Source organism: Polypterus senegalus, chromosome 12 (genome assembly GCF_016835505.1).
Source record: "Polypterus senegalus isolate Bchr_013 chromosome 12, ASM1683550v1, whole genome shotgun sequence".
Lineage (NCBI taxonomy): Eukaryota > Metazoa > Chordata > Cladistia > Polypteriformes > Polypteridae > Polypterus > Polypterus senegalus.
This window is the reverse complement of record NC_053165.1, coordinates 59,414,936-59,427,985: the sequence shown is the minus strand read 5'-3', so window position 1 is coordinate 59,427,985 and position 13,050 is coordinate 59,414,936. Positions and strand designations below refer to the sequence as shown.

The 13,050-nt window shown below is 36.4% G+C and overlaps 1 protein-coding gene across 6 annotated transcripts in view; it reads right to left on the bottom strand.

The window, feature by feature from the left end:
• The window catches only part of LOC120540672 (paxillin-like), a 71,137-nt gene that overhangs the window by 23,319 nt on the left and 34,768 nt on the right, over positions 1 to 13,050 (bottom strand). The window contains exon 1 of one of the 6 annotated variants that reach the window (XM_039771623.1): positions 1,234 to 1,318. The exons of the other annotated variants lie outside the window; for them this stretch is intronic. The gene's annotated coding sequence lies outside the window, so the exon portion shown is untranslated. Of the gene's footprint in view, positions 1 to 1,233; positions 1,319 to 13,050 lie in introns of those variants that run through there. 6 annotated transcript variants of the gene reach the window in all.

Below are 13,050 nucleotides of genomic sequence, written 5' to 3'. Positions count from 1 at the left end.
CCTACTCTGGGAGCCATAGACGCAGGACCTGAAACAGTCCTGGATGTGGTTTGACACCTTTCAGCATTTAAGTGACTTACATTTTTTCATTTTAATTGCTTTGTAAGAGAACAATAATGCAGTGTCTTTTAGCACAAAAATAAAAAAAAACAAATCAAGACTTGAACATTCTGGTATATACCGATTGGATATGACAGACTTTGGGATATACAGCTCAATCTACAAAACGCTCTCAAATCCACTTACTCCAGTTCTGAGTTGTAGGGCCGAAGCCTATCCAACATCATAAAGTGCAATTTGCAAGGAAGAACCATTCCTTGACAGAATGTCTGCCTACAACCCAATCCTATTATCAATTTTAAATCACTACAAAACAAATTGGTGCCTTGCGAAGACTACCAAAATATATGCTTTGAGGCCTGCTGATAAAGAGAAAAGCATGTGAAGCCTGCTCATCTCGACTAAAGGAACACTTTGGTATTCAGGCAGCCATCCTGTCACCACATGTACAGTATATACACTTTCCAAAAGCAGAATCCTCCCACTTCCACTTTCAGGCAAAATAGTTTCAAAGTACTTGATTTTGCAATGTGCCAGAGATGTCATCGCCCAGCTCTGAGCTAGTAAAAAAAAAACGAACAAGATGACTACACACCCAGGATATGTGAATTTAAAGCAGCAGAAGCCAGTCTCCAGTAGATTAAAGGAAAAATGTCAATACATGTTTCTAAACCTAACCTAAAAACCAACACTGAAGACAATGGAAGAAATCAGGTGGGTTTTCGAATTACAGAGGGGTGTCAACTAAAATGTGGGGACCTTTTGTAAGACAACTATAAAGTAGTCAGTTGTAATTGAAACTACAGTTTTAAGATTTAGTCTGATGAAATAATCACTCCAAAGAGGAACTTTAAAAGTAAATAATTACATTTTTCAGTGATTGGTGAAAGTATAAAATACGACAACAAGCATTTATCTTCTCCTAATTACAAGAAAACAAATCTGCACTGATTACGCTTTAGGCAGCTCAACAAATGATACTGCCGTGGCTGCAACTTTAAACAAACACTAGACTTTAAAAGTTACTAAACAATCTTTCACTCTCAGTTCACCACATGTAATGTGAAATAAAGAAAATGTAAATTAATGAAGCTGTGTTTGAGCACCTCCCAACCTGAACAAAATAAACAGAATACAGTGAATTCTCAAAAGTCAGTTCAATTTCAAGCCTACCTGATTTTGCCTTGGCAACTTCAAGGAAAAGCTTACACGCTGTACACAGAGAGAGGGAGAGAGAGAGACTGCTGCTAAGCACAGGAAGAGTCTAGCAAGTCAGATAGCAGCAGGAGTCGTCACAGGCAAACATACCAACAGGCTGACAAACTGAAAATCCCCCATTAAGGCATTTGCCAGCAAACGCATAATGATGTAATTCAGAGGTGGAGTCTGACCGAGCCGAGCACGCACACACCCACCCACCCACCAACTCTCCTACCACCCCCACTCCCTCACGTACAGTGCAATTACAGAGTCCAACTAGAAAGGACTGTGCCTGGCACATACGCTTGAACAGTGGAGTAGTTTGCAGGGACATGCCTGATTAACCAGGAGGGGATCTGTTCAGACTAAAAACATTCCAACAGCAGTGGCAGTAAAAAAGCTGTACAAAGCTGTAGTCATGCATGCAGAAACAACGAAAAACATTTTGATGTATTATTATATGATGCATGCATGCATTATACCTATACACACTAACACAAGTTATTGGCTGAACGAGACACAGGATCAAACAATTAACAAGTGTAAAAAGCTATGCATTTACACATCTGTCAAACACACTCAGATGACGATTGGGTAAAATGCCCAGATACGGTTCAGCAGTAGACAGGCCAGAAGGACCTCTGCGCCATACCAAAATCAACAAATCAATTGTGTCACAAAGCTCGGGGGCACTGCATTTGGGGCTCTAAGAGACATGGTGATGTATCAGACTATGGATTGTGTTATAATTGGCAAGATCTTAGGCAAACCCAACAACTACAAACCACCCTGAACAAAAAGAAATAAATATGTAGTCAGACTTTTACCATCCAGGTAAAACAAAAACCCTACTCTTCTAGTATTTAACTCTGAATAACTTTAAATTAAAAAATGCAATTACTTAGACACCCAGACAAATGAAATGGAAGAAAAACACAAATTACGGACCTGCACAAATCCACTTTCACCATCTTCCTTCTTATATATGCCTAAAGAGGAGCAGTGTAACCACAAGCAGCTGATGACTATGAGAACAAGAAGGCTGAGAGAGAGAGATTGGGCTCAACCGCTTTAAGCAGCCAGATTTTTTGATTCTGTGTTAAAAGTGATATGCAGCAACTTGCCTGGTTTTAGAACAGGAAGAATGCTCTGGAAATGATACAGTAAGGAGCACAGTGTAAGGATCTCATTCATTTGAAGCAATGATATTTTTATTGTCAACACAGTAAAGTCACACACCAAGGTAGGCAGCAGCCTCCACCCAGACCCTGAATTGGGTCATGCGGGTTTATAAATGCACTGTTAGTGTATGAAAGAGTACCTTGAGTGTTAAGTACATGCAGTTTGGCCAATTATTATTCTGTCACCATGACAGCTGACCAATGACATGAAGCAAGGTCTGGAAACAAGTCAAACACGGTTTGATAAACCTGAATCAACAGGTGGTGGTACAATTTTCTGTAAACATTACTAATTTCCTTTAGTGGAAAAAAAAGGGAAAAGCAACAATAATCAACACAAATATATGCAAAACTAGAAACTTTCCCGTGTTAAATATAACACTGAGTGTGAAGCTCCTTTTATTGATTTCCTAGATATTCTGCACACAGCCTGACAAACGTGGCAGTTCACACCCATCTAAATGATAATATTCATCCTATAAATCCATAGATCTTTGCACAGCTGCATGTGATCAACTACAGGCAGTGTGTACTGTTATTTGAAAGCAGTAGAGTACGCACTGCAAAGTACATAAAATAAAGAATGATAAAAGTGCAATCAAGCATCTCTTACCGCTTCCCCCACACCCCCAAAGGAAGACTTAACAAAATTTTTGCGTCTACCTTTAGTAAAGCAAGGATGCTCCTGAATTAACCACATGCTCCCTTCACATGCCTGATCACAGTGCACCAGTACTGCTGCAGTGTGCTCTGCTAATATTTAACTTGCAGGCAGAAAAACAAACATTGGCACACAGAAATGTGGACCAAGCCCATTTCTCAGAGGAAGAAAAGGACAACAAAAAGAAATAACTTAGGGTCAACCTGATTTTTTTTCTTCATAAATTGTAATATTTAAAAAGATTTAAAAAAAGGAGTACATTTTAAGCAAATTATGTTAAATTCAACCACGAGGCCTCACAGTCACTCTAATTAAATACAGAATTAACCTCCAGCAGAGTAACACAAAGAGGCGTCAAACTTTTTAAATTATTTCCACGTGTGGCAAAAGTTGGATTGAACATGGTACTGACTTCAGAATGTCTCCCATTAAAGGCACAGTATGCTTCCACACATGGCCGACACAAATACTTAAACAGAATATATACAGACATTGAAGAAATTAAGACAATTCCAATTGGTTGTCAAGATTAGGGTTTTTTGTGTATTAAGTTTCACAGGAATTCCAGCTTGACTAACACTTTAAATTTACTTTTTTTTTTTAATAAAGGCAAAAAATGATGCAGTCTGAAAAATATCTCAGATAGTTATATATGACCAGTAAACACATTGCACTATGGAAATACATTATTAATTAGAAATGCCTCTCTCGTAGTGTGTACATACAGACAAACACACACAAACACAGATACACTCAGCTTAAAAAAAAAAAAATCAAGAGCATACAAATTGTGAGTTTGTGCAACAGTTTTGATGAACCAACAAACAGGCAGAATGTTGCAAACAGGAACCAGATAGTTAATGAAACAAAGATAGCAAACCAAGAAATGACGTGTGCCAGTTTGGCACTTAGCTAAAGCACACACTAGGAGAACAGCACTTAAGAACTGAAGATGAAGTGAAAAATAAAGTAAATTGTTTGTTGCTTTATTACAAGAAGACTTAGTAAAAATAAATTAGTGCCTCATTTCTTATGTGTCAATTGATTATGCGATTAAACTAAAAAAATTAAAATTGTTTAATATGTACATTTTCCTTGGTTAATTCTGGCATGGATTTCATTGGGTTTAAAAGAAGGTCTGACTAAAATACAAGAGTCCCAAGAGACAAACCTTTCTGAAATTACCTAGCTGAACATGCATACTTCATACATGTTTAATGTGGACTGTGAACAAGGTAATTCTTTATACACATTTCTGATTGCTTCCAAATACATGAATACATGCAGGCAAATGTTTCTTAATTCGGGACAAAAACATTAACTTTTAAGTTGCACAGAAATGGAAAAGCAAAAGTTGTGATGCAAGTGACAATGCAAGTCAATTAAAATCATGCGGTAGGATTATGTACATGAAAACAAACACACCATACCCTAACACACACACATCCATACATAAATATATGATTTACGTTCTCCCACTTCTTCCCTATTCCTTAAATACCTTTTTGGTAAAATACAACCTCTTACTTTGATAATGGGTGTTGCTTTGGCATTATTTGCCAAGTAAGTGTGACACAGAGGGGAGTTTCTAGTACTTTATATAAAAATGACTATCATAGGCAAAATCAGGGGTGTTTTTAAATAAAATAAAAAAAAAAAAAAAAGAAATCCTAAAACGACAGATGGCTGGTCACAAAAGATAATCCACAAGCCTGTGTGTATGGACTTCAATACTGTAAATAGGCCATGGAAGTGTGGTGCCTGATAAATGTCATGTATAGGGCACTCGCATGTGGGCACTCAGTGGGTTTCGAGGCAACATAGAGTCCTGAAGAATCTTAGCTCATTCTGTCGATTAAAATGGTCAACTAGGTAGCAAAACACATTTCACAAATTACTGGAAAGAACAGGCAATTTAAGTACAGTATAATGTGCATACTTTTACTTTGTGAAAGGGAGCAAGAGCATAAGTTGCTGGCTCCAGTATTTCACAGACCCACGAAACAATCTCCAACCAAAACAAACACATTCTGTACTATTTAGAATTGCTAAGATTCAAAGATCTATGTTATTATTAAAAGCTGGCAAAGTTTTGATTTTAACTCTTTGCTCGTCTATTATTCAACATGCCTCATCAACTGAAATAAGTAACCATATACGAGCAGCATGCTACTCGCACTTCTACAAACTCCTCCTCAGTACAACCAGGCAGCAGAATTAAAAAGGAACCCATTGTGCTGGTGTTCCTTTAGCACCCTCTGCTGACCAGTACAAGCTCTGCAGATCTGAACAATCTTTCTTGCAGGATACAATAATTCACATTGTCTCTACATATGCTGGGCAGATTCGTGGAATCTTTTTTTAGCTCATTATCTGTTGCATTTTGTGGCTTTGGTCTACAGAATATCAATTTACAAATGAGCTTGAAAATGCAATTCTGTATATTTAGACAGACTCTATAACAGCAGCCAGGATAATGTATACAATATTAGACACAGCAATACAAAGCACTACTATAAAACCATGGTAAAGTGGGTGTTAATATGCACTAAGGCTACAGTACATATGTCTTCTTTTAATACTTTGCTTAAGCTCCAGGGGTATTCCTATTAGTTCCCTTTAAAACATTGTAAATACTTCACCAGGTTTATTAGCACCATAGCAATCTTTATTAGGGCTCCATGTCCACAGCTTGGCCACACACAATGTAAAACAGTACAGTAAAATTAATAAGCTTATTAACAGTTTATTATAAAGCGCTTCTTAATAATATTGCTACAGTTAAACTACTTAGTAATTAAATTATGTACTTGATAACATAGTAACTACCTCAGCTATTATATTTCTTAAAACAGCAAAAGAAAAATTCTGAGGGTGGCACTAATATGTCAAAATTATTTTAGTCCTAATGCGTAAGAAATGTAAACACTTCTCCAGGTTTATTAGCACCATAAGTTAGCAATGTTTATTAGGGCTCCAGGTCCACAACTTTGCCACACACAATGCAAAACGCTACAGTAAAATAAATATGCTAATTAACAAGTTTATGATATACAGCTATTTAATAACAGTTACTGCCCAATAAAAGTGACATGGACACTATATAGACTTATAGAATATATGAGGAATTATTGGAGGAGCAATAGAAGAACTTTACTTCTCTCCATTCATCCATGTTCTTAATTTGCTTATCCAGGTCAGGGTCATGGGGCAGCTGCAGCCTATCCCAGCAAGATGAACAAACGGTAAACTGCTAAAGGAGTAAATAAGGTGTAGTAGTTCAGTGGTTCCTTCACAAACCTAGCGTCCTGCATTTGAATCCCAAAAACTGGTTGTTGTCTATCTGGAGTTTCTTATCCTCACTTGTCCAAAAGCCTTTTCCTCTGTAGTCAGTTATCCCTTTCTTGTTCCCAGGGGTATGTGGGTTAGCTCATCAGGCAATATTAAACTGGCTCTTGTGAGTACAGGTGTGCATTTGAGTGGACCCAGCTATGGACTGCCATCCTACTCAGGTTTGTTTCTTTTCTTGCTTCTGATACTGCAAGAGTACGCTCCAGAATCCAAACTCCCCTGAATTACATTAGTTCAAGAATATTATTATTATAAGGACTACAGGTCAAGCCAGGAAACCGTTTCCCTTAGCACCCACTTACCTTAAGAATGCACAATATTCTTTATCAGCTCAAACGACACAGTAAATCAGAAAAGATGAACATCAGCATTACTCGTTCAAAGTGCATTATTAATCATAAGGATTTATGCCCTTATACACTAACACAAAACCTCACAGCTCTGAATGTAATATTTTGTTAACAGTTTCTAATCCTAGGGTAAGACAGCGGTAGGGTCTGCAAATTTTCACAGGAACCAGCTTGTGACTAATAAGAGAATTCTTGTTTTGAGTCAAGATCCTTACTTGGACAGGCTTGGCCCTCCAGTTCTTATTCTTGGTCTGTACATTCAAAATTACTTGTTGCAAGGTCACTTGTGTACATCTGATGAAAAAGAGACATGTTCTACCAAACCACAGTTAATGATTTATCAGTCAAACAAATGACTCTCTTCAATTTCTTTTTATTGCATAGTAGCCAAGGAGCTGGAGTGGAAGCAGTCCACATGAAGATTTAAATCTTTAGAGGCTTGCCATGGTAAGCATATCTGTGCTAAAAAAGGAATCAATGTGTATTTCTGTACAGAATATGCAGTTGCACAGACTATGCTATACAACTCAAATGACTGTTTCAGATTTTTTTTAAATGTTACTTAGAAAGAAGCAAGAACAAATAACAATCAAGTTAAAGAGCCTGGAGAGAAAGAGAACATGCACCTTTGCTAAATTACGATTTATATTTCAGAAAAAATGGAGTGGAGAACAATAGACTTCAAAGAATAAAGTCTGCTTGAATCCTAGATCCGCTGTGCTTCAGTCCTGCACCTTCCACTGTGCAAAATACTCATCTTAAGATGTAGGCAGTCCTAAGCTACTCATTAAAACGGAGAAAGATCTGATGAAAAAGTATTACAGTCATATGCAATAATTAAGAAAGAGAGGAGCAAAAAGATCAATAGCCTATACTTAAAGCTAAAATCTGCATAATAATTTTGCTACAGTTAAACCACTTAGTAATTATGTACTTAATAACACCCTGGAATTACTCTATTTGTAACTGTCTCAGCTATTATATTTCTTAAAATACCAAAAGAAAAATTCGGAGGGTGACACCAATATGTCAAAATTATTTTAGTTCCAATGTATAAAAAATGGCTAACCACATCATTACAAATCCATCTTCTCTAATGAACCTTTTAAGGGCTGCACATTCACTAATAGTCTTTAAGCTGTGACACAAGTAAAAAGCTAAACTTGCTGAGTGGGGTTTAAATAAAGAAATCAAGAAATTAGTATAAGACATGCACATGATTATTTCTAGAACACTAACTTCCCAAAAGCAATTCTAGTTAGAGTCTATTGATTAAATACATCTTTAGGCAACTATATGCAAATTACAGTAGTCTATGGAATAAAATAAAGCACCAGTGTAGAAAGGAACCCTTCAAATGGCTCATTCTTGGGTTTGAATTTAGAAAAATACTATTCATGGGCCATACTTTACAGATGTTTAGAGATATCAAAGAAAGCGGCTTCTGTACCAATATGAACTGTCCGCAAATGGACAAAGTAATCGTTTACTGAACAAAACACAACACAGTTTTCTTGGCTGGTCAAGCAATTTTCATGATTACACTTTCTGCTATTAAAAACTGAACTATTACAGGAAATGCCAGTGCTCATGACTGCACAAAAGGAGGCAAACAAAATGCGAGTGCCACCTTAAACTTGCAGTTTTTTTTTTTTATGCAGCCTACTCAGAACTGCGTGACTGTGATGGCCTGAGCTTGGAACACTGATCCCATTGTCTACTGAGCAAGTCTAGCTCCGAGAATTTAGACGCAATAGGAAATGTCAGTTCAAACGGCTTATAGAATGAGCCCTCTGCAGTCTGTTTTAGTTACCTTTAAGTTTGCTTAAAATTTAACACTGGTATTTCTATTTAAGAATTTCCTGTCACAAAGAGAATATGAAAGATGTATAATGTGAATCATGACAAATTATAATGCTTTTTACATTAATTGCTCAGTAAGAAATCTTCATAGTGTATAAAAGAATACAGAGAGGAGGAGAAAAAAAAAAACTTTGCTCATTCTTGGAAGGCTGGGGAATTAGATTAAAGTAAAGTGTGATCATAACAGCTTCTCCATGACACAAAACTTTATCCTATAAATGAACACTTTACGGCTAGCCATAGTTTAAACATTTTAGGTTTCAAATTAGCTTAAGGGTGCTAAACATTCTATGATATAAATAACGGTTTTAAAATTTCATGTAATCACTTATGTTTGAAATTAAGTCTATAAATATACTATTTTAATGAACATTTTAATACCTTCAGAATGGTTCTATTCAGGTGTTCCTTGCATGTCATTTGTAACAAAACAGCGAAAACAGTCTGGGATAGTCATTTTGACGTCAAATTGGCACAGTTACCATGTAGGGTTGGTATATATTGTGTTCTCTCACTTGGCATGTTTACATCATGGCAAATGTTGATGTAAAACAATTTCCTGGGTTATGGTTGAACTGAAAAGAACAATTCTTTACTACTACAAATAAAACATGCAACTCTGAACTCCCATTTTAGAACTACCAAATAAATTTTTTTTTTTTTTTAATTCAATTTCAAATGGCTTCCAAAACTGTAACACTTTGCAAATTAAGTCTCAGGACTGCTTCATAAAGGAAAAATTAAAACAAATGCAATCACAGCAGACTCACACACACACACAGAGATCTGAGGAGCTATATTTGATACTGAACATGCAAATAAGTAATTTTGAAGTTCATGGTATAAAACATTAATTAATGTGCCTCATCTTAACACTTAACATCCAGGACACCTACAGTACAGACTTTGTTTCCTCTTACTACTTCTGTAAACACGCACAAAACAGAATTGAGAAAGCTGTTAAATGAAAACGAACATTTATAATGCAGAGATGAGAGATATGATTAGATCAACAGGAGCAGGCACATGCCTTACTGACCTATAATAAAACAAAGAAATAAAAAACACTGTTAATAAAAAAGGCCATTAAGACCAACACAGCCGATTAAGATTGAGATAAGTTAACCTGCTGTAAGGGTAAATGTAACCTTCAAGTTAGCTATCAGTAACTACTTTGAATATTCTTTTAGGACCGTAAATACCAAATGTCAATATTCCACTTTAAGTAAAAAATTATTTTTTAAGAAGCCTTTTTCCATGTCAAAAACTGACATTTAAATGTTAAGTGGTGATGTCTGTTTTACTTCATGCTAATTGTGTTACTACACACACTCTATGCAGTATTGCAACGTAAATCACTTTCACATTGAGCCTTTTCATAATTGTACAATGATAAGCTTGTATCATCATTAGTAAAAGGGATCTTCACACTCCTTAATTCATTTTGGGCAGATGCTTATACCCCCTTCTCTGCTCCTGAATCTAATGTTGTGCTAAAACACATTTTAAAAACTGTCCTAAATGCATTATTCTGCTCCTGTCCACTCTAAAATCGTAAATTGGAGGTCCCCAAATTAGTGTAGTTTTATGTTAGAACTGTTAAGCATTCATCACATGAACAAAAGCCAATCTCCATATAACTGACTGTCATTACCTATATAATGACCTGAAGGGAAAAAAATTCATTTCAAGTATCAGCAATGTTTATTTTAAATCACCTCAGCCAACATGTAGCTTCATACTTAGGTAAAGTCTGTCAGATCGGTTACCAGCTAACACAAAGGTGCAGGGTCACCTGTATTACATTTTTTTCTGGACTTTTAAAAGATACAGAGTGGACTTTAGAGTCATCACTTACATTTTACTTGACACCTATGACTTCCCAGGGCACCCAGGGAGGGATTTGGAAATTGTAGAAGGAGAAGTACTGCTCAGATTAAATAGGCTGAAATCAAACAAATCACCAGGACCAGATAATATTTAACCTCGAGTTCTTAAGGAGGCTAGTGAGTACATATATAAACCTTTGGCACATATTTTTAGGAAGTTACTGCATTACTGCATACTGGAGAGATTCCAAAGGACTGGAAAATGGCAAATAGCATCCCATTATATAAAAAGGGTGACAGGACAGATCCAAGCAATTATAGGCCAGTAAGCTTAACATGCATCACAGGAAAATTAATGGAAGGAATTTTTAAGGATAAGATTGAGCAACACATGGCAAGGACAGGAGTTATTCTGAACAGTCAGCATGGGTTCAGAAGAGGGAGGTCGTGTTTTACTAACATGCTGGAATTCTATGAGGAGGCAACAAAAGGATATGATCAAAGTAGAGCTTATATTATTATTTATTTGGACTTTCAGAAAGCATTTGATAAGGTGCCACATGAGAGGTTGGCCATCAAATTAAAAAAAGTGGGAGTTCAGGGTGATGTTTTTAGATGGGTACAGAATTGGCTCAGACACAGTAAGCGGGTGATGGTGCAAGGAACCTCATCAGAACTGGCCGATATTAAAAGTGCTGTTCCACAGGGGTCAGTGTTAGGGCCACTGCTATTTTATTTTAATTTTATTTATATTTATAAATGATTTAGATAGGAATATAAGTAACAAGAATATAAGTAACACGCTGGTTAAGTTAGATGATACCAAGATAGGTTGATTAGCACATAATTTGGAATCTGTTATATCATTACAGAAGGACTTGGATAGCATACAGGCTTTGGAAGATTTGTGGCAGATGAAATTTAATGTCAGTAAATGTAAAGTATTACACATAGGAAGTAAAAATGTTAGGTTTGAATACACAATGGGTGGTCTGAAAATCGAGAGTACACCTTAAGAGATGGATTTAGGAGTCATAATGGACTCTAAGCTATCAACTTCCCGACAGTGTTCAGAAGCCATTAAGAAGGCTAACAGAATGTTAGGAAATATAGCACGATGGAATATAGTCTTAGGAGGTTCTGTTCAATCTTTATAATGCACTGGTGAGGCCTCATCTTGAGTGCTGTGTGCAGTTTTGGTCTCCAGGCTACAAAAAGGACATAGCAGCGCTAGAAAATGTCCAGAGAAGAGCGACTGGGCTGATTAGAGAGCTACAGGGGATGAGTTATGAGGAAAGATTCAACAAGCTGAGCCTATACATTTTCAACAAAAGAAGATTAAGAGGTGACATGATTGAAGCGTTTAAAATTATGAAGGGAACTAGTACAGTGAATCGAGACTGTTATTTTAAAATGAGTTCATCAAGAACACGGGGGGACAGTTGGAAACTTTTTAAGGGTAAATTTCGCACAAATGTTAGGAAGTTTTTCTTTACACAAAGAACCATAGACACTTGGAACGAGCTACCAACTAGTGCAATAGACAGTAAGACGTTAGGGACTTTCAAAATTCGACTCAATGCTTTTTTAGAAGAAAAAAGTGGATAGGACTGGCGAACTTTGTTGGGCTGAATGGCCAGTTCTTGTCTAGAGTGTTCTAATGTTTTGTTTTCTCTATTTAGTCTAACTGTAGCCTATAATTCTGCTGTTTTGCAGTGTTTACAAACTTAGCGGCTTCCCAATAAACCCCCAATCTAATTTTAACAGATTTTTAAACTATTAAAAACAAAGGCTATTGCTAAATAAATTAAGAGGAGGGAATACTTTATGATGCAACATTTAGTATATTCTGCTAATTCAGAAGCAAAAACTTGTTTTATAATAGGGAGATGAAAATGGACATTAGCTCTTATGGCCTCTAGCAGCAAAAACCAGTATCCAGAAGATGGAAAAATTGAGGGTTTTGAACATGTTTAAGCAAATTGAAGCAATTCAGCCTTTTTTTTTTTATGTGCATTACAGGCAGTGTGAAGTGTGCCGCTCTCTCTTTGAGCATGTCACTTTGTGTCCAATGGTAATTTTATGAAGGGGCCAGTCCAAATGCCACTTTCAGACAGTATTCACCTGTGCCTTTTTTAAGCAGCATCGTATAAGTTGAAAGCATTACCTAGTTCAGAGACAAACTACATTAATAATAAAAGTAAAAACACAGATGTAATATCTACATTACTATTCAGTTGCCTAGTATGTCACCTCTTACAAAATATTTCCCATTTAACCTGGGCTTTTCAATTATTATTTGCACTTGGGGTGGGTGCCAGCTCTGTAACGATTACACTGTGGGATAAGCTTCTACCCTTAAAGTGTTCCGTTTTACCCTAAATAGTCTAACCAATACATTTACCATGTATTTGAAGCAGACTTAGTATGGAAAACACTTGTACAGACCTGCTGGTCTTTAATAAATCAGGTGCACATATTATACACATCCTCTTTCTATATTTTCAGATGGTTACTGTTACTGCTAACATTGTCCAATTGTGTGTAGCCATACA